The following is a 19529-nucleotide window of genomic DNA, read 5'->3' as shown; positions in this document are numbered from 1 at the left end:
AATGCCTCAGCAAACCTACACTGCATGGCCTCCCTGATCCTGAAAAGCCTGTGGAAGGATCCTCGTATTCGTGGTATCAAGAGGAGGGATCATTACTGGCTGGCAACCGTCCTTGATTCATGTTACAAGGGTAAAGTTGCAGACCTTATCTTGCCATCGCAGAGGGAGCGGAGGATGAAACATCTTCAGGAGGCCTTGCAGAAAGGTTTGTGCAGCGCGTTTCCAGAGCCTGGAAGGTTACAATTTCCTGGTCCTCCTGGACAACGTGTTGCTGAGGCTTCGGTCAATCACAGAAGGAGCGGTGGAGAAGGTGGCCGTCTGGCCGATGCGTTCAGACAATTTTTTAGTCCGCAGCCCCAAAGTCTGATCGGTTCCAGCAACCATCGCCAGCGTCTGATTACCTAGGGGCAAGATCAGACTTGGACACCTTTTTCACCAAAATCCTCTGGGTTACTGGGTCTTGAGGATTGATCACTGGCCAGAGCTTGCACAGTATGCAATTGAGCTACTGGCCTGTCCTATATCCAGCATTCTTTTGGAATGCACATTCAGTGCTGCTGGAGGCTTTGTAACCGATCACAGGGTGTGACTGTCCACCCAATCGGTCGATCGGCTGACCTTCATACAAATGAATCAGTCTTGGATCACCAGCTACCAAGCACCTGATGCTGATGTGACCAATTGATTTTCTTTTTAATGTGAGATCCCTTGAAGACTGTCCATGCTGATGCTGAGTGACTATCCTGTTATGTTGAGTGACAATTTTCATGCTGGGGACTGCCACCAGTGTCCAAGGCCCAATTTTCCTGCCCCTGTTTAACAGGGGCGTGTAATTACAATTTTTGATGCAATACTTTGCAGCAGGGCTCATTACTGTGCTCCAACTAGAGTATCTGTGAGGGGTTGCAGTGTTGTGTCACCAGCACCAGTGCCCAAGGCCCAATTTTTCAGCCTCTGTTTAACAGGGGCGTGTAATTACAATTTTTGATGCAATACTTTGCAGCAGGGCTCATTCCTGCGCTCCAACTAGAGTATCTGTGAGGGGTTGCAGTGCTGTGGCACCAGCACCAGTGCCCAAGACCCAATTATTCAGCCCCTGTTTAACAGGGGCGTGTAATTACAATTTTTGATGCAATACTTTGCAGCAGGGCTCATTCCTGCACTCCAGCTATAGCATCTGTGAGGGGTTGCAGTGTTGTGGCACCAGTGCCTAAGGCCCAATTTTTCTTCTGCCCCTGTTCAACGGGTGCATGTAATTACAATTCTTGATATAATATTTCACAGCAGGGCCCATTCCAGCGCCCACCAAGAGTAACTGTGAGGGCTTACAGTGTTGTGGCAACACCAAGGCCCCAATTTCTGCAGAGTATATAGGGCAGGCCCCTACTTTCAAACATCCAACTTACAAATGACTCCTACTTTCAAACTAAAGGAGACAACAGGAAGTGGGATGAAATCTACCCCTAGGAAGGGAAATTCTCTCCTGTAATGCCCTGCACACACGGTCAGATTTTCCGACAGAAAATGTGCGATTGGAGCTTGTTGTCGGAAATTCCGAGTGTGGGCTCCATTGGACTTTTTCCATTGGAATTTCCGACACACAAAGTTTGAGAGCAGGCTATAAAATTTTCCGACAACAAAATCCGTTTGTGTAAATTCTGACCGCGTGTGGACAATTCTGACGCACAAAGTGCCACGCATGCTCAGAATAAATTAAGAGACGAAAGCTATTGGCTACTGCCCCGTTTATAGTCCCGACGTACGTGTTTTACATCACAGCAGTCAGAACGATCTGATTTTCCAAAAACTATGTGCGACCGGGTCTATGCAAGACAAGTTTGAGCCAACATCCCTTGGAAAAAAACTATGGATTTTGTTGTCGGAATGTCCGATCAATGTCCGACTGTGTGTACAGGGCATTAGAGTTAATATGGGAAAAACGTTTCTCCTCTTCACTGATGCTTTATCACCAATCCTGGTTTTACTAAAAACCCCAAATTTTCAAAAAACATTTGTCATTGGGACAGAAAGTGAGGTGAAATCTTCTGAAGAGGTGCACAGACAGCAAAACAAATGTTACAGGCGTGATAACCGTTCCCTATGCTTTCCAAAAAGCTTAAAAATAGATTTTTTGGCTGGAGCTACACTTTAAAAATGAACCAGTTCAAAATTACAAACAGATTCTACTTAACAACAAACCTACAGTCCCTGTCTTGTCCTGTATACTGCTGTTCAGAGTATATAGGGCCTGGGGGCCCCACACCTTTCCTTTTTTTAATTTGGGTGCGGGGTTCCCCTTAATATCCATACAAGACCCAAAGGGCCTGGTAATGGACTGGGGGGGAGGGGGTACCCATGCCATTTGTCTCACTGATTTTCATCCATATTGCCAGGACCCGACATTACGTTAAAGCCGCAAGCAGTTTTAAATTACTTTTATTCCTTTACAAATGTCATTTTGTGCAGGGACTGTTCTAAGCACGGGAAACACGCGCCACTTTACAGGCATGCTATAGACACCCCCCAAATACGATATTTAAAGGAATATTTCACTTTTTTTTCACTTGAAGCATCATTAAAATCACTGCTCCCGAAAACACGTCCATTTGTAAAACTTTTTTTTGCATTGATACATGTCCCCTGGGGCAGAACCCGGGTCCCCAAACCCTTTTTAGGACAATAACTTGCATATTAGCCATTAAAATTAGCACTTTTGATTTCGAACGTTCGAGTCCCATAGACTTTAATGGGCTTTTAAAGTTTGCGCAAACTTTCGGTCAGTTCGCAGGTTCTGGTGCGAACCGAACCGGGGGGTGTTCGGCTCATCCCTATTAGGGATTCTAAAGGATGGGGTTAACTTTATACCGAGCAAAGCTCAGGCTCTGAGTACTACTCTTACTCCTAGTTTCTTTAGTCCCACGTCCAAACAATCTACAACATGGTTAAATTTTAAAGGCAACTTTAGATGTGGTACAAGAGATTGTCCAAGTTGTCTGCATATCCTTGGGGGTCAGAATATGACCTCAGGTAGTAACAACAAAATTGTACATTTGAAGGGTTTCGTTAATTGCAATCACATGTGCAATTGTCACATGTAGGTCGTGTAACATCCAGTATGTGGGACGTACTACTCGCAGGTTACAAGATTGGTTCCGGGAACATTTGAGTGACATTAGGCTAAATAAATCGACAAATGTAGCGAGACATTTCAATAATCACCACAATGGAGATACTAGTCTGATTAATGTTCAAGTAGTGGAAAGTGAGGCTTCCAGTCAGAGGTGGGGATTTGTTCAGGCAGTTATGCAAGAGGGAAGTTTACTGGATTTTTTATTTGTGTACCCGTATTCCCTTGGGTTTAAGTTATGAATGGGATGTTTCCCATTATTTTGACTTGTTCTGAATTTATTCCCACTATGAGATGAATAGTGTTCTTTTTCTGCAATGATTTCTCTTCGTTAAAATGTATTTGGACTTCAACATATGTATAATTTTTTTTTAAGCTCTTTCATCCATTGGTGTATGGTTTTTATACATACTTTGAATGTGTATGTAAGTATATAATAATTCTTAAGTCTTCCTATCTTTTTCTTGTTTTCAGTCATCTCATTTATTTGAGAATGACTGGTAAAATGAAGGTCAATTCGGTCAATGGTGTGTTCCTTCTGACGTCTAACAACAAAGATTGAGATAAAAAACCTTTTTTATTTTTAAGTAGGGATTTATTTCATTCCACTTTTGTGTTTTTTATTCTTGATTCTTTAAATGTTGTTAATGTTGTTATTTCACATTATTTGTGTTGTGGTTTTTGTTGGGTATAGGGTTTTTTTCCCCCAAGTTTTAGATAAATACATATATGCATATTGTTTGTTTTAAAAAAAGTTTTTTTTTGCAAACTTTTTTGATTCATTGTCTACTGTATATATTTATCTTATATGAATGTATATATTTGTGCGTTTACATTTCTATTTTTTGTCTTTCAATTGTTCCCTTTTGGGAGTGTGGGTATGTACCTTTCATGGGAGGTGTTTTTTATCCCACTCAATATTGATTGGTTCCACCCATTTGGCGTTTTGGGTATAAATGAACACACACACTTGGATCCAATTCGCAACGAGCAAGTACGTTTAATGTGAAACGCGTCTGCTGAGGATCCTGTCGGTTGTGTATCATTCTTTTGTATTTATGGATCTTTAAATAAACTACAACTTAATCATTTTGGATGTGCCGCCACTGTTTCTTTCTGTTGCTGGGCTGTTGTGCTCTGAGCCAGGGCTTTTATTACCTCCTCCATGTCGCCTTGTGAGGTTTTCAGAGCTTGTGCTGTCCTGACCCAGGACATGCAAACATGGGTACTGGCCCTTTAAATGCTTCTGAATGGCTTTTGTGGCTATACTCTGCCTCGTACTCCTCCACCAAATGTAACCTGGAGGTAGCTCTGTAATAACCGCCAGTCAGTTTTATCAAAGCAAACAGTTATTTTATTTTAATCATGGCTAAACAAAACGACAGCTTACTTCAGCCAATGTAAATAACCAGTCCAAATCCTGGTAGTGGTAATTAAACAGCAGGCTCACCGCTAGTCTTTGGTCCCATGCAGGGGCTAGGCTCTTCCAAGTGGGGGTGCAAGGCAGGTCACACAGGGGCTTAGCAGCCCATGTCTCCGTTTGGCTGAGAGCTCACACTTGCTGCACAGCTTGTGAGTCTCTCTGTCTTCCACTCACTTCCTTGACACAGGTTCTGATTTGCCTCTTCTGCCTTTCAAACCTCCCTCACCTGGGACTTAAACCCTTCAGGACCAAAGTCCTGGTAGTCAGGATTTGAAGGCTCTTCCCCCAAGTCCGAATCTTCGAAATTCCGGGTCCCTGATATAAATGTAACAATCCAGAGAGTCCTGGATGTCAGTCCTCTCCAGCAAAACTTAACCGGGGCCATCTCACCCTATATGGGTAGGAACCCCTGAGTACCACAGAGCCCAACTCAAATATTGGGGGAATGTACTATCCAGGACACATTCCTGGTGTCCTGTACAACGTTAAAAAGTTACATTTTATTAACAAACTGTTTGGACTAACCCCCTCTACAGGTAGAAACTATGTACCAACTATGAACTGATGTTGCTACACCATCTAGTGGATCTTTGGTGGTATTATCAAAGGAATATAAAACCACTATATGGCTAAAAAACACAGGTGCCTGCTGTTCCATCTTGTGGAATGAAGATGACACTGCACCAAAAAATATATATATTTTTTTAACCACTTAAGGACCGAGCCTCTTTCTGAGATTTATTGTTTACGAGTTAAAAACTGTTTTCTTGCTAGAAAATTACTTAGAAAAAAAATGTATAATATTTTGGGGTTCTAACACCCTAGAGAATAAAATGGTGGATGTTGAAATACTTTCTGTCACACCGTATTTGCACAGCGATCTTACAAGCGCACTTTTTTTGGAAAAAATACGCTTTTTTGAATTAAAAAACAAGACAACAGTAAAATTAGCCCAATTTTTTTTATATTGTGAAAGATAATGTTATGCAGAGTAAATTGATACCCAACATGTAACGTTTCAAAATTGCACCCGCTCGTGGAATGGTGACAAACTTTTGCCCCCAAAAATCTCCATAGGTGATGTTTAAAAAATTGTAATGTTTTAAGTTACAAAGGAGGTCTAGGGCTAAAATTATTGCTCTTGCTCTACTGATCGTGGCGATACCTCACATGTGTGGTTTGAACACCGTTTTCATATGCGGGCGCTACTCACGTATTCGTTCGCTTCAGCATGCGAGCTCATTGGGACGGGGCGTGTTTAAAAAAAAATTTTTTTTCTTATTTATTTTACCTTTTATTTTCTATTTCTTCACTGTTTTTTTGTGTCACTTTTATTCCTATTACAAGGGTACATACCCATATCCCTATTACAAGGGATGTTCCTATTACAAGGGTACATACCATCACGTTATACGTCGGCTGAATAGGAATATCTTTGGTATGGCAGCCGGTATACTCTTCTTCAGTGAGTGGTCCAGTTTCAGATAAAAGTGTATAAATAAAATCAATTGTGCTCGCGCTAAAAATGTGAATTGAAAAAAATATGAATATATATAAACTGAGTATAAAATATAAACTAATTGTGCAGAAATATTAAACCATAATTAGTATGCTAATAAAAACATACATGTAAAAATATATATATATAATGTGCAATCCTTATATATAAAATTCACAAAGTGCATCCACATAAAAGTGCAATCCTTATATAAAATGCTGAAAGTGCATCATGCATGAATATAGACCTAATTAATAAGTGCAAATCCTGTGACAATCAAGTGTCCAAACAAAATACGATCAGCAGATTCAAACGTGCAAGAAAACAGTGTCCATGAATTAAGTGTTCATCATGCTTCTCCTGAAAAGTGTCCAAATCACAACAAGCTGGATGTGCTCTCCCGTGATCCCCCACTTGTGCTTGCGCTCACCTCTATTCGTGTGACATGGTAGTTAAACAGTGTCAAAACACGCATTGGGGCCACTCCTGGGCTCACTCAGGATGCAATGATGTATGTCCAATCCTCACAGGTAAAACATCATTCATAAAAGAGAAAAAGAAAGCTCCATGGTGTAATATAGTAAGGGATTTATTTAAAGTAAAAGAAGTTCCTCCAGGAGGGTACTCACAGTATGCAGGTGCTACAGTGCACCAAACTATACAGGTTTATTTTGTTTAGCAGCGGCTCGTATGGCGTGCGGTGTGGTGTATATTCCTCTCCTTCCCTGCTGACAGCTCCGTCCTACCCCTCCCCGACGTGTATTCGGCACAGGGATCACGTGCCTTCCTCTGGGGGATCCCTGTGCCGAATACGCGTCGGGGAGGGGTAGGACAGAGCACAATTAGTTTATATTTTATACTCAGTTTATATATATTCATATTTTTTTCAATTCACATTTTTAGCGCGAGCACAATTGATTTTATTTATATTCAAATACACGGAATGAAACGTGGTGAAGTGTTTGCTGCTTTAAATATAGTTGTTTTACTCCTTAGAGGCATTGGTCCACTTGTGGCTCGCAAGAACCCCACCTGTTTGTTCAGATAAAAGTGGTCTCTCCCGCGGATTCTCTGCAAGATCACTTTTATCAGTGGCGGGAGAGGGCCCCCCCGCCACGTTACGGTGCCCTCTGCCGATTACCAGAGCTGTCGGCAGCGGCAGAGGCGATCTGATCTTCACCCTTGCTGGGCATGGAGACAAGTGAGGGGAAGATGGCCCCCACCTGTCTCCATAACAATGCAGGGCGGAAGCGACGTCAAAACATCACTTCTGCCCATAGCTCTAAAGGGCCATTTTTTTTCATTATTTTTATTTTTTTATTTATTTTTTATTGGATTTTAGTGTAAATATGAGATCTGGGGTCAAAAAGACCTCAGATCTCATATTTACACTAAAATCCAATAAAAAATAAATAAAAAATAAAAATAATGAAAAAAAATGTCCCTTTAAGAGCTATGGGCAGAAGTGACGTTTTGACGTCGCTTCCGCCCTGCATTGTTATGGAGACAGGTGGGGGCCATCTTCCCCTCACTTGTCTCCATGCCCAGCAAGGGTGAAGATCCGATCGCCTCCGCCGCTGCCGACAGCTCTGGTAATCCGCGGAGGGCACCGTAACGCGGTGGGGGGCCCTCTCCCGCCACCGATAAAAGTGATCTTGCAGAGAATCCGCGGCAGAGACCACTTTTATCTGAAACTGGACCACTCACTGAAGAAGAGTATACCGGCTGCCATACCAAAGATATTCCTATTCAGCCGACGTATAACGACGGTGGGCGGTCCGGAAGTGGTTAAACATAATAAACATTAAAATTCTGTTGCCCCATCTTCCAAAAAAGAACTATAGGATTACAAAAGATTGGAACACCATCACAATTAATGGTTTGAGATATAACAATTCAAATCAATATCCACATTGAAAAAAAATGTATAATATTTTGGGGTTCTAACACCCTAGAGAATAAAATGGTGGATGTTGAAATACTTTCTGTCACACCGTATTTGCACAGCGATCTTACAAGCGCCCTTTTTTTGGAAAAAATACGCTTTTTTGAATTAAAAAACAAGACAACAGTAAAATTAGCCCAATTCTTTTTTTTATATTGTGAAAGATAATGTTATGCCGAGTAAATTGATACCCAACTTGTCACGTTTCAAAATTGCGCCCGCTCGTGGAATGGTGACAAACTTTTGCCCCTAAAAATCTCCATAGGTGATGTTTAAAAAATTGTAATGTTTTAAGTTACAAAGGAGGTCTAGGGCTAAAATTATTGCTCTTGCTCTACTGATCGTGGCGATACCTCACATGTGTGGTTTGAACACCGTTTTCATATGCGGGCGCTACTCACATATTCGTTCGCTTCAGCATGCGAGCTCATTGGGACGGGCGTGTTTAAAAAAAAATGTTTTTTCTTATTTATTTTACCTTTTATTTTTTATTTCTTCACAGTTTTTTTGTGTCACTTTTATTCCTATTACAAGGGTACATACCCATATCCCTATTACAAGGGATGTTCCTATTACAAGGGTACATACCCACACGTTATACGTCGGCTGAATAGGAATATCTTTGGTATGGTATACTCTTCTTCAGTGAGTGGTCCAGTTTCAGATAAAAGTGGTCTCTCCCGTGGATTCTCTGCAAGATCACTTTTATCGGTGGCGGGAGAGGGCTCCCCGCCGCGTTACGGTGCCCTCCGCCGATTACCAGAGCTGTCGGCAGCAGCGGAGGCGATCGGATCTTCACCCTTGCTGGGCATGGAGACAAGTGAGGGGAAGATGGCCCCCACCTGTCTCCATAACAATGCAGGGCGGAAGCGACGTCAAAACGTCACTTCTGCCCATAGCTCTTAAAGGGCCATTTTTTTTTCATTATTTTTATTTTTTTATTTATTTTTTATTGGATTTTAGTGTAAATATGAGATCTGGGGTCAAGTCACGTGAGTGGAATCACAAGAAATACATGTATTAATTTTATATTCTTTCCCAGTACTATGGGATTTGAAGATTTCTATTTTCCTACTCTTAATTTTAGTTATCCTACAGGCTCTACACCTTTTGCAATGGTAGAACCCAGTAGAATCTAAAAGGGTACATATCTTTTTAGTTGGGTTATAAATATTCAGGGAGTGTAAGAAATCCGGGTAACAGACGCACATCTGCACACAAGCATGGGCACACCAGTGTGTGTACAAAGAGGGACTTGTATTGGCGCATGTGCGGGCACGCGCGCGCACGTGCACGTGTGGTCCCCAAGTAAGCCTATTTAAACTGAACACTGACACATGAACATTGCTGAGAGGTCTTTCAGCTAGTGCCTGCTTACCTGATCCATTCCAGTTTTCTGTGTCTTGACCTAGCAACACGTAAACCTTCTCCTTGACCTCCGCCTGCCTACCTGATCCCGGCTTGTGTTTGACTCCGCTTCTGCCTTGCTGCGCTTCTCTCACCCAGGCAGTCTGCACCCTGCAAAAGAGCTACCAGCAGCTGGAGGATTGCATTCAACTCATGGCTCCTACATTGGCAACTCCCGCACCTGCTACCGCACCTGGCTGCTCCTCGTCTGAACAGACTTTTTTCACATCCATGGAAACTATGCCACCACCTGAACCCTGAGTTCCTGCACCAGAGCGATTCGCTGGCGACCAACACAAATTCTATGCATTTAAGAGCTCTTGTGAGCTTTACTTTGCCCTAAAGCCGAGAACCTTTTCACATGAAACCACCAAGGTGGGGTTTGCCATATCCCTACTTCACAGAGACTCACAGTCTTGGGCTCATCAGCTTCTGGAACAGAAGAGCGCAATCTTGAACTTGCTCTCTTCATTCTTTGAAGCAATGGCTCAGCTCTATGATGACCCCCAGTGCACAACCACTGCAGAGTCAACCCTCCATATTCTACGCCAGGGTCATCGACCCGCTGAGGACTATGTGGCAGAATTCTGCCTATGGGCCTCTGATGCAGGCTGGAATGATGCAGCCTTACGGCAATCAGTTCCACCTTGGTATATCTGAAGAGCTCAAGGATGAGCTTGCTCATGTGGGGGTCCCCAGTTCCCTTGAAAACCTTGTTAATCTTGCCATCCAGCTTGATCGGAGGTTCAGAGAGGAGGGCAGAGAAGGCTGGCACCTTCATTCCCCCAACAAATTGGCAGGCACGTCCCATGCAACTTGGACTTTTGCGTTCCCCACTATCTAGTGAGGAAAATTTGCGACGACGATGGGAGGATTTGTGTCTATACTGTGTGGTAGCGGGACATTATCTTCAAAACTGCCCTTTGAGACCTACCAGAACCAAGACCATACCCTCTACCTATCTTGCTAACTGTTCAATAGGAAGTAGAGCTGCGCATATCACTCTGTCCCTGACGCTTCAGATTCCTGGGAATGACATCCAAGTGTCATGGACAAGGACTTTGCCCTACGTCATCAAATCCCTTCACAAGCAAAGACACGCCTGTTGTCCATCCATCTGGCCGATGGATCCCGTCTCAGGTCTGGGCCTATAACACATAAGACTTACCCACTACTGGCTTTATCAGATACCAGTCATTGGGAATACTTGCGCTTGGACATTATTCCATCCCCTCTGTTTCCCGTTATCCTGGGCATCCCCTGGTTGAAAGCCAACAACCCGCAGATAAACTGTTAAACAGGAGAACTGACCTTTTCATCCGCTTACTGCCAGCAGTCCTGCCTTCACCCCATTCCTATGAAACCTGCACCCCTCCTTGGGGTACATACTGACTCTTCCATGTCACAACTCATACCAGCTGCCTATCATGAATTCCTGGAAGTTTTTGATAAACAGAAAGCAGACATCCTACCACCTCACCACCCATATGACTACCCAATTGAACTGTTGCCAGGTGCAAAAATTCCCCTTTTGGGCGCATCTTTCCCCTCTCTGTACTGGAACTTAAAGTACTACGTCAGTATATCAATGAAAACTTGGAGAAGGGTTTTATCCGGCCTTCCACATCCCCTGCGGGTGCTGGAATCTTTTTCGTAGAAAAAAAGGACCATACCTTATGCCCCTGCATTGACTACCGGGAATTAAACAAGATCACCATCAAGAATAGATATCCTTTACCCCTGGTTCCAGAACTGTTCCAATGCTTCAAGATGTCCACAGTGTTCGGAAAATTTGACTTACGGGGTGCATATAACCTAGTTCGGATCCGCAAAGGGCACGAATGGAAGACGGCTTTGCGCACTAGATTTGGACACTATGAGTATCTCGTCATGTCCTTTGGGTTGTGCAATGCCCCAGCAACACTTCAGCATTTTGTCAATGACATTTTTAGAGATTTCCTTGATTTGTTCCTAATTGTCTACTTAGACAACATCCTGATTTTCTCCAATTCCCTCTCTGCACACCGTGAACATGTGAAGAAGGTCCTCGGCTGGTTAAAGGATCATGAACTATTAGCAAAAGCTGAAAAATGCAAATTTAAAAAAGAAACAATTCAGTTCCTAGGACTTATTATTTCCACAACAGGCATCTCCATGGATCCCCAAAAAGTTAAATCTATCCTTGAATGGCCCACTCCTACAGACAGGAAGAGCACACAGAGATTCATAGAATTTGCCAATTTCTATCGCAAATTTATAAAAAATTTCTCTGCCATTATCTGTCCTATCACCCAGCTTACAGGACAAAACACCCGTTTTTCATGGACCCCTGCAGCACAAGCAGCGTTTGACCAGTTAAAGACTCTGTTCACCTCAGCACCCATTCTACAGCACCCAGACTCCGCATCACCTTACGTCCTTGAGGTGGACACTTCAGAAAATGCTGTGGGAGCCATCCTGTCTCAGCGTCGAGGAATGAAGTCCCTGTTGCATCCCATCACCTTCTTCTCGAGGAAACTCAGTCCCATGGAGAAGAACTACGATGTGGGTGACTGAGAATTAATAGCCATAAAAACAGCCCTAGAAGAATGACATTACTTGCTGGAAGGAGCAGCGCACCCCATTTTGATCTTTGCTAATCACAAAAACCTTGAGTATCTTAGAACTGCCAGATGATTGGGACCACGTCAAGCCAGGGGAGCACTGTTCTTTTCTCGTTTCTCCTTCCACATTACCTTCAGACCGGGTTCCAAGAATGGCAAACCCGATGCGTTATCACGCATGTATCCAGAAGAGGAAGGACATCACCAGACAGACACAATCCTACCGGCCCAGAGTTTTCTGTTGCTACAAGCAGAACTAATCACCCAACTTAAGCAGGCATCCACAAGGGATGTTCTACCAACAGGTGTCTGTTTCCAGGAACAGGAGTGGCTATTCTTGCACAACCAAAGGGTATTTGTATCCCCAAGCTTGCGCCCCAAGATCCTCAGCCTCTGCTATGACCACCCCCTGGCGGGACATTTCGGGGTAACCAAGACCGTGGAGCTTGTACAGCGGCTCTTTTGGTGGCCAAATCTAAGGTCTGATTGCAAGGATTATGTCGGTACCTGTGGGGTCTGCAACAGAAGCAAGAATGATAAAACCAAAGCCTGGAGCCTGTTAAGGCCATTGCTCATTCCCAAGAGACCCTGGGAGATGATCAGTATGGACTTTATCGTTGAGCTTTCACCCTCCGAAAGATTCACCACAGTCTTTGTGATTGTGGACAGATTAACAAAGATGGCCCATTTCATCCCCATGTTAGGAACCCCATCAGCAACAGAGACCACTTGTGCCTTCGTCAAGGAAGTGGTGAGACTCCATGAAGTACCCAGCAGTATCACCTCCGACCGAGGGGTACAATTTACATCTAAATTCTGGAGAGACCAGGGCAAACTGTTAAAGATCTAGACTTGATTTTCATAAGCCTATCACCCCCAGAGGAATGGCCAGACCGAACGCACAAACCAGATAGTATCTATGGTGTTTCTCATCCAGGATAACTAGGCATCTCTTTTACTTCTGCTAGAATTTGCCTACAATGATGCTGTTCAATCGGCCACAGGACAAGCCCCGTTTTTTGCAAATTACGGGTACTTCCCAGCTTTCCTACCCGACATTGTGCCTGACTCCTCGGTTCCTGCAGTCCAGGATAGGATAAGTACACTTCAGCCAAACAACAAAATATTGCAAGAGGCCATTGCCAAAGCACAACTAGACAATAAAAAATTTTTTGACAGGAAAAGAAGAGGAGACCTAAGACTTTAAGTAGGAGGCAAGGTCTGGTTATCCACAGCCAACTTAAGATTATCTTGTCCTTCCAAGAAACTCTGACCCAGATACATCGGCCCGTTTCCTGTCAAAAGGCAAATTAATCCTGCTGCCTATGAACTCTCACTCCCAGAGACTTACAGGATTTCCATGTCTCCCTACTAAAGACCGCAAGGGTATACCCTTTTCCTGGCTGTGAGTCAGGTCAGCCCGCACCTACTATTATCGATGGTAACGAGGAATACAAGGTTGAGACAATTGTGGATTGTAGGAAGAGAAGGAACATAATCCAGTTTTTAATTAAGTGGAAAGGCACGGGCCTGAAGACAACTCTTGGGAGCCAGAAACCAATCTTTATGCCAAGAGACTGATACAGGCGTTTTTCAAGGCTCACCCCAAAAAGAGATTACAGATAGGCATCCAGAGGTTGCCCATGGGGGGGCAATGTAAGAGAAGTCCGACTAACAGACACGCATCTGTGCACAAGCACGGGCACACTAGTGTGTGTACAAAGAGGGACTTGTATTGGCGCGCACGTGCATGTATGGGTGCCAAGTAAGCCTAATTAAACTAAAAACTGACACATGAACATTACTGAGAGGTCTTTCAGCTAGTGCCTGCTTACCTGATCTGTTCCAGCTTTCTGTATCTTGATCCGGCTACACCTGAACCTTCTCCTTGACATCTGCCTGCCTACCTGATCCCGGCTTGTGTTTGACTCTGCTTCTGCCTGATGTTCCTGTACCTTGCTGCCCGTCTGTGTACCGAACCCGGCCTGTGTCCCGTCTCTGCCTCTGCCTCCTGTCTCGGTACCTGCTCTGTCTGGCTGTTGATGACCTCCTGGCTTACGTCCCGGCTACGCCTCCATCTGCTGACCCAGTGATACAGAGCTCCGGTTCTCAGAGCCTGCCCAGCGTTCTTCAGCCACCTGGTTCCTGCCAAGGCCCAGCCAGCACCATCAACTACATCGGCCCTCATGCCACTCTGTGTCCTTCACTCCCGGTCATCACTACCAGGGGTGTTGGACAGGAGGTGCAAGAAAAGCCCCCTCTCCAGCTCGATCTCCACCAGGTACGTAACAGGGAGATTTTATTCCTTAAGGTCAGTGCCCCCCAGTAGATAAATGTGGGATATTAAGGGACAAAACCAGCTAACGTCTTTTACCTCAATAAAGTAGGCCAATGTTTTTTAACAATGTGCTCAAGTGATTTAAAATCTCTATTAAAATCCATCAAAAAGGCTATATTGTTGTGTGTTTATTTATTCTTTTTGATTTATTCTCCAATAGGCACTGTCGATTCATGTTTTCAACTTGTGCCTAGATGGGTACTAATATGTTATCATGGTAGCCCTTTTCTTTGAACTTGTTTACCACAAGTTCGGATTGTTGGACATTAGTGCAATTGCGTTGAATACACATAAGCTGTCCCATTAGGGATGTCCCCCAGCCATTTTGGGTGATGCCAGCTAGCTGTAATAATGTACCCGCTCCTGTCTGTCCCTTTAGAAAAAATCACTGAAGTGTTATTAAACCCACAACAGTAAAATCAGTCTGTATATGCAGTAAAGCATACTTGTTATACTCACTCTGGAACCTAATGGGTTAATCTTCGGCATTGTGTAAAAAGGCTGTTTGATCCTGCCTTCCCTGTTTCTCCCCTCCTTCCACTGACTCCTAAGAATTTACTGATGACACAAGGTCTATGGATTCAGGCTGCACATGCTCAGTTTGGTGTGTAATGAGAGAGGTTTTTTGTGGGGGGAGAGTGCATGTGGGCCAATAAGCATTGTCCAGACAGAGGGTCAGGGGTCTTTCAGTCTCATAGGTCAGTCAGAAAACTCCTCCTACAAGCTTTAACCAGTGCTTGGCTGGACACTGATAAAAGTCACAAGAGTGCTCTTACTGCTGATGAGAAAAGGTATTTAGCAGTTTGTATTTACTAAAATAATTGCATTTCCATGCCCTGTGTACTGTGGGAGACCAGATATAGTAAATGCAGCATCCTTGGTAGGGATAAGCTTCAAGTTCGAGTCAAACCCATGTTCGACTTGAACACCGCCTGTTAGGTTGTTTGTCGAATTGAGAATGTTATCGCAGTGCATTGCTGGCTGATGATTGGCCAAGCATGCACTATGACCCACATGCTTGGCCAATCACAGCGCCGTCTGTACAGAGAGCCGTAATTGGCCAAAGCCAGGGTGGCTTTGGCCAATTATGGCTCAGGGGGTTTAGTACACACCCCACACTATATAAGACCGCCTGCGTGGCGACCTTGTGTATGTGTTGCGGTGGCAGAAAGAGATAGACAGAGAGACAGTGTCATTTGATTTAAGTTAGATAGAGTAGGCAAGCGAGTCAGTTAGCTACACTTACAGTGTATTGTGTATATATATATATATATATATATATATATATATATATATATATATATATATATATTTATATATATATATATATATATACACAGTATACACACTGTATTCCGTTTAGCTAGATCCGTTCCTGTTATTCTCTTCCTAATACACTGACAGGCAGGCAGGTGTTTTTACAGTATTTACAATTAGTGTACTGTGTCCTTTGCACAGTGTGCACCTAAAGTTGCCTGAAGCCAATTGCTGGTGTTTTTCTGATCCTATTAATACCACAAGCAGGCAGCTGCAGTATTTACAGTTAGTGTACTGTGTCCTCTGCACAGTGTGCACCTAAAGCTAGCTGAAGACAATTGCTGGTGTTCTGAGCCTATTAATACCACAGACAGGCAGCTGCAGTATTTACAATTACTGTACTGTGTCCTTTGCACAGTGTGCACCTAAAGCTACCTGAAGACAATTGCTGGTGTTCTTCTGATCCTATTAATACCACAGGCAGGCAGCTGCAGTATTTACAGTTTGTGTACTGTGTCCTCTGCACATTGTGCACCTAAAGCTACCTGAAGACAATTGCTGGTGTTCTTCTGATCCTATTAAAACCACAGGCAGGCAGCTGCAGTATTTACAGTTAGTGCACTGTGTCCTCTGCACAGTGTGCACCTAAAGCTACCTGGAGACAATTGCTGGTGTTCCTCTGATCCTATTAATACCACAGGCAGGCAGCTGCAGTATTTACAGTTATGCCCCGTACACACAGTCGGATTTTCCGATGGAAAATATCCGATCGGAGCATGTTGTCGGACATTCCGACCGTGTGTGGGCTCCATCGGACATTTTCATCGGATTTTCCGACACACAAAGTTTGAGAGCAGACTATAAAATTTTCCGACAACAAAATCCGATCGCGTCAATTCCGACCGTGTGTGGCCTGTTCTGACGCACAAAGTGCCACGCATGCTCAGAAGAAATTCCGAGACGGAACAGCTCGGTCGGGTAAAATTAGCGTTCGGAATGGATACAGCACTTTCGTCACGCTGCAATGTTAAAAATGGTTTAATACAGCGCACTCTCTTCTTCTTTATAATGTGAGAAGAATTAAGTAGTTTTGCTGCTCATATTCACACAGACTTCTCACAAACTTATTTCTTTAGTATTTATTGGGATTCCCTCAATATATTTTGATTTGTCAAATCTGACAACATTATTTTTGTTTTGTTTTTTTTTGTTTTTTGGTTTTAAGGCAGATTATTTTTTTTTGGTTTGTCCTTTTTTCAAGGCTGATCTTTGTTTTATTATATTTTAATTTTTACTCCAGAATATTTTTGTGTGTGTTTTGTGTGTCAAGTTACCACAACACCATTGATATGTTGTTCTATTTAATCAGTAGGAGATTGTTTGGTGTTGTTGTCTCTTGTTAATTTCACATTGTACTTTCGAAATGTACCTGAATCCTCACCAACCAACTGTCCTTTTTGGATGAAAACACACATAGGAGTATAATTTTCCCAAAAATTTCATTTATTAAGGGCTCACAACTAAACAAAGAGGGAGGCAACGCTGGAGAAACAGCAGAAATGGGTGAAGCCTTGGACCCCCAGGGCACACATCAACTATTTTCAAGCAAAATTGGTGGCCTGAGGAGTCCATATGTAAGGGAGTGCAGTCTGGTCCAGAAGTCCCAGAGATCCGGAAAGCAGCAGATGACATCTGTGTCCCCAGGCTGTGGTCATACAAGAGACTGCAGCTTTTGTCAGACCAGACTGAACCCAGGGCCATCACTCTCTGGTCTTCCTTCCACGCTTCCTTCCACGCTGTGGCTCTGGTGGTGGAGTTGTGGCAGCAGGAGGAGGAGGAGGAGGAGGATGGTCCAACTCAATCATGTCGGTCTTGGGTGTGATTTCGCCACTCACCCCCTTAGTTAGGACTTTATAAATAAGTTGCTCACACATGAGGCGTTGACCCTCCTGCATGCCCTGCAGTTTTGTGGCAGCCATGCAGGCAAAGGCCTCTTCAGGAGTGGGTAAGGCTCTGAGGGACGCAGAAGCCTCCTGAATGAGCCTGAGTGCTGAATCCTGAACGTGACTCCCCTTCCTGGGTCTTTTGTATGGAAGGCGGAGGGGAGGAACCTGCGATTCAGTCAGGCTTCGACTGGTCCCAGGCTTCTCCTGGCTGACACTTAGCCCCGCCTCCTCCTGGCTGCCACTAACCCCCGCCTCCTCCTGGCTGCCACATTCCACAGCCTCCTCCTGGCTGAGATCTTCCTGTGTATGAAAAAGGGACATAGTTTTAGTTTTTTTAGTCATCAATCACACACAATTTTCACCTCCTGACTGTTGCAAATTGAATGTGAACAAATATAACAGACTATCATTCTGAGCCCAGTATTTTTCATTCTTGTCCAAATTTTGGGTGCCCACTACTGTCTATTGATATGTCAAACACTTTTTTCAATCAGCAATTAGTGATCAATAATAACATCCAATAAAGATCATTTCTTTATTGACCAGAAATCTGTAGAAGAATGCTATACCTGACTCCAGCTGGGCTCCTCCACTTCTTCCTGGCTGGAAGGCCCAGGTTGGACATCGGAAGCCTCAGCTGGGGTGGAAGGAAGAGTGGAAGGAAGAGTGGAGAGGGATTCCCTGACTTCAGTGTGGTCTGACAGAAATCGCAGTCTCTCATAGTACCACAGCCTGGGGACATAAATGTCATCTGCTGCAGCTCCGGATCTCTGGGAATCTGTGACCTTCTTGTGCTCCCTAAGATAAGTGCTCCTCAGGCCACCAATTTTGGCTTTTAAATAGGGGATGGTTGCTGTGGGGACCACCGGCTTTACCAACTCCAGCATTGTCTCCAGCGCTGCCTGCCTCTTTTGTTTATGATTATAATGGGGATGTCTCACCTGCCACAGACAGAGCAGCTCCCTGTACTTGTCTATGAACAGGGGGAGGAAGTTGTGGTCATTGAAGCCATCCATTTTCTCTGCAAGACACAACACAAGAAAAACCCTAAGGTCAGGCCAAACTCTCCTAATCTTGTTACAATATAGGCTTCAATTTCGAAGCAGTAAAGGCCCGAGTTTAGATCTTACCTTCGTTATCACGATCGGCGCCTCCGATGCTCCTTCCTCCACTCACAGATCGTACGTAATACGCACGCGTGTTACGCTTTATACACACTGTGCATGCGAGTAACTCCGCCTGCCCCTGACATTCTTTCTAGTCTATTCCCCACCCCTTTTCGTTCTGCGCAGTGGGGGGAGAGCACATGGCGGATACACAGCAGGTGCGTGCTAATTACAGCAACGAGGAGGAGGAGGAGGAAAGCCCGGATCCGGAGACGTCCCAATCCAGAAGGAGAAGATTTAAGGCATCAAATATGTCCTTTGGGGAGATGTTGGAGATGGTGAACATCCTGAAGAAGGCCGACTATGACGGGAAGTATGGACCTTATCCCAACCCCAATGTCCGAAGGCCAAGATCATGGTGAAAGTGGTCAAAAGTCTGCACCGGAATTTCGGGGTACGACGATCGAAAGATCAGCTCAAGAAGTGGTGGTCGGACCTCAAATTACTAGAACACGAGCAGTACAGAAAGATCCGGAGAGTGCTGCAAAAAAGTAAGTAGTTGTGCTGTGTTCCTATTCTTTTTGTGTTTATTACGTTCGTGCTGCTCCATGTGCTTTTCTTAAAAGTGTACATTTTAAAATGGCAACTTTCATGTTCATGGGCACATTATTCGTTCGTATCAAACATTTTTCTTTCGGACTATAAAACACCATTGTTTAGGCCGTATGCATTTGGCCACATTTTTGACGCCCTACTTGTATGAAACTAATTTGGTTGTGTAGATGTGTTTGTTACTAGAATGAAATGCAAACTAGATTCTGTGTAAGGAGAGAACACTGAGCAGCTGTTTTCACATCTGGACACTGGAGCACTAGTGTT

The sequence above is a fragment of the Aquarana catesbeiana genome, linkage group LG05 (assembly GCF_042186555.1).
Source record: "Aquarana catesbeiana isolate 2022-GZ linkage group LG05, ASM4218655v1, whole genome shotgun sequence".
NCBI classification, from domain to species: Eukaryota; Metazoa; Chordata; class Amphibia; order Anura; family Ranidae; genus Aquarana; species Aquarana catesbeiana.
This window is presented reverse-complemented; position numbering follows the sequence as displayed.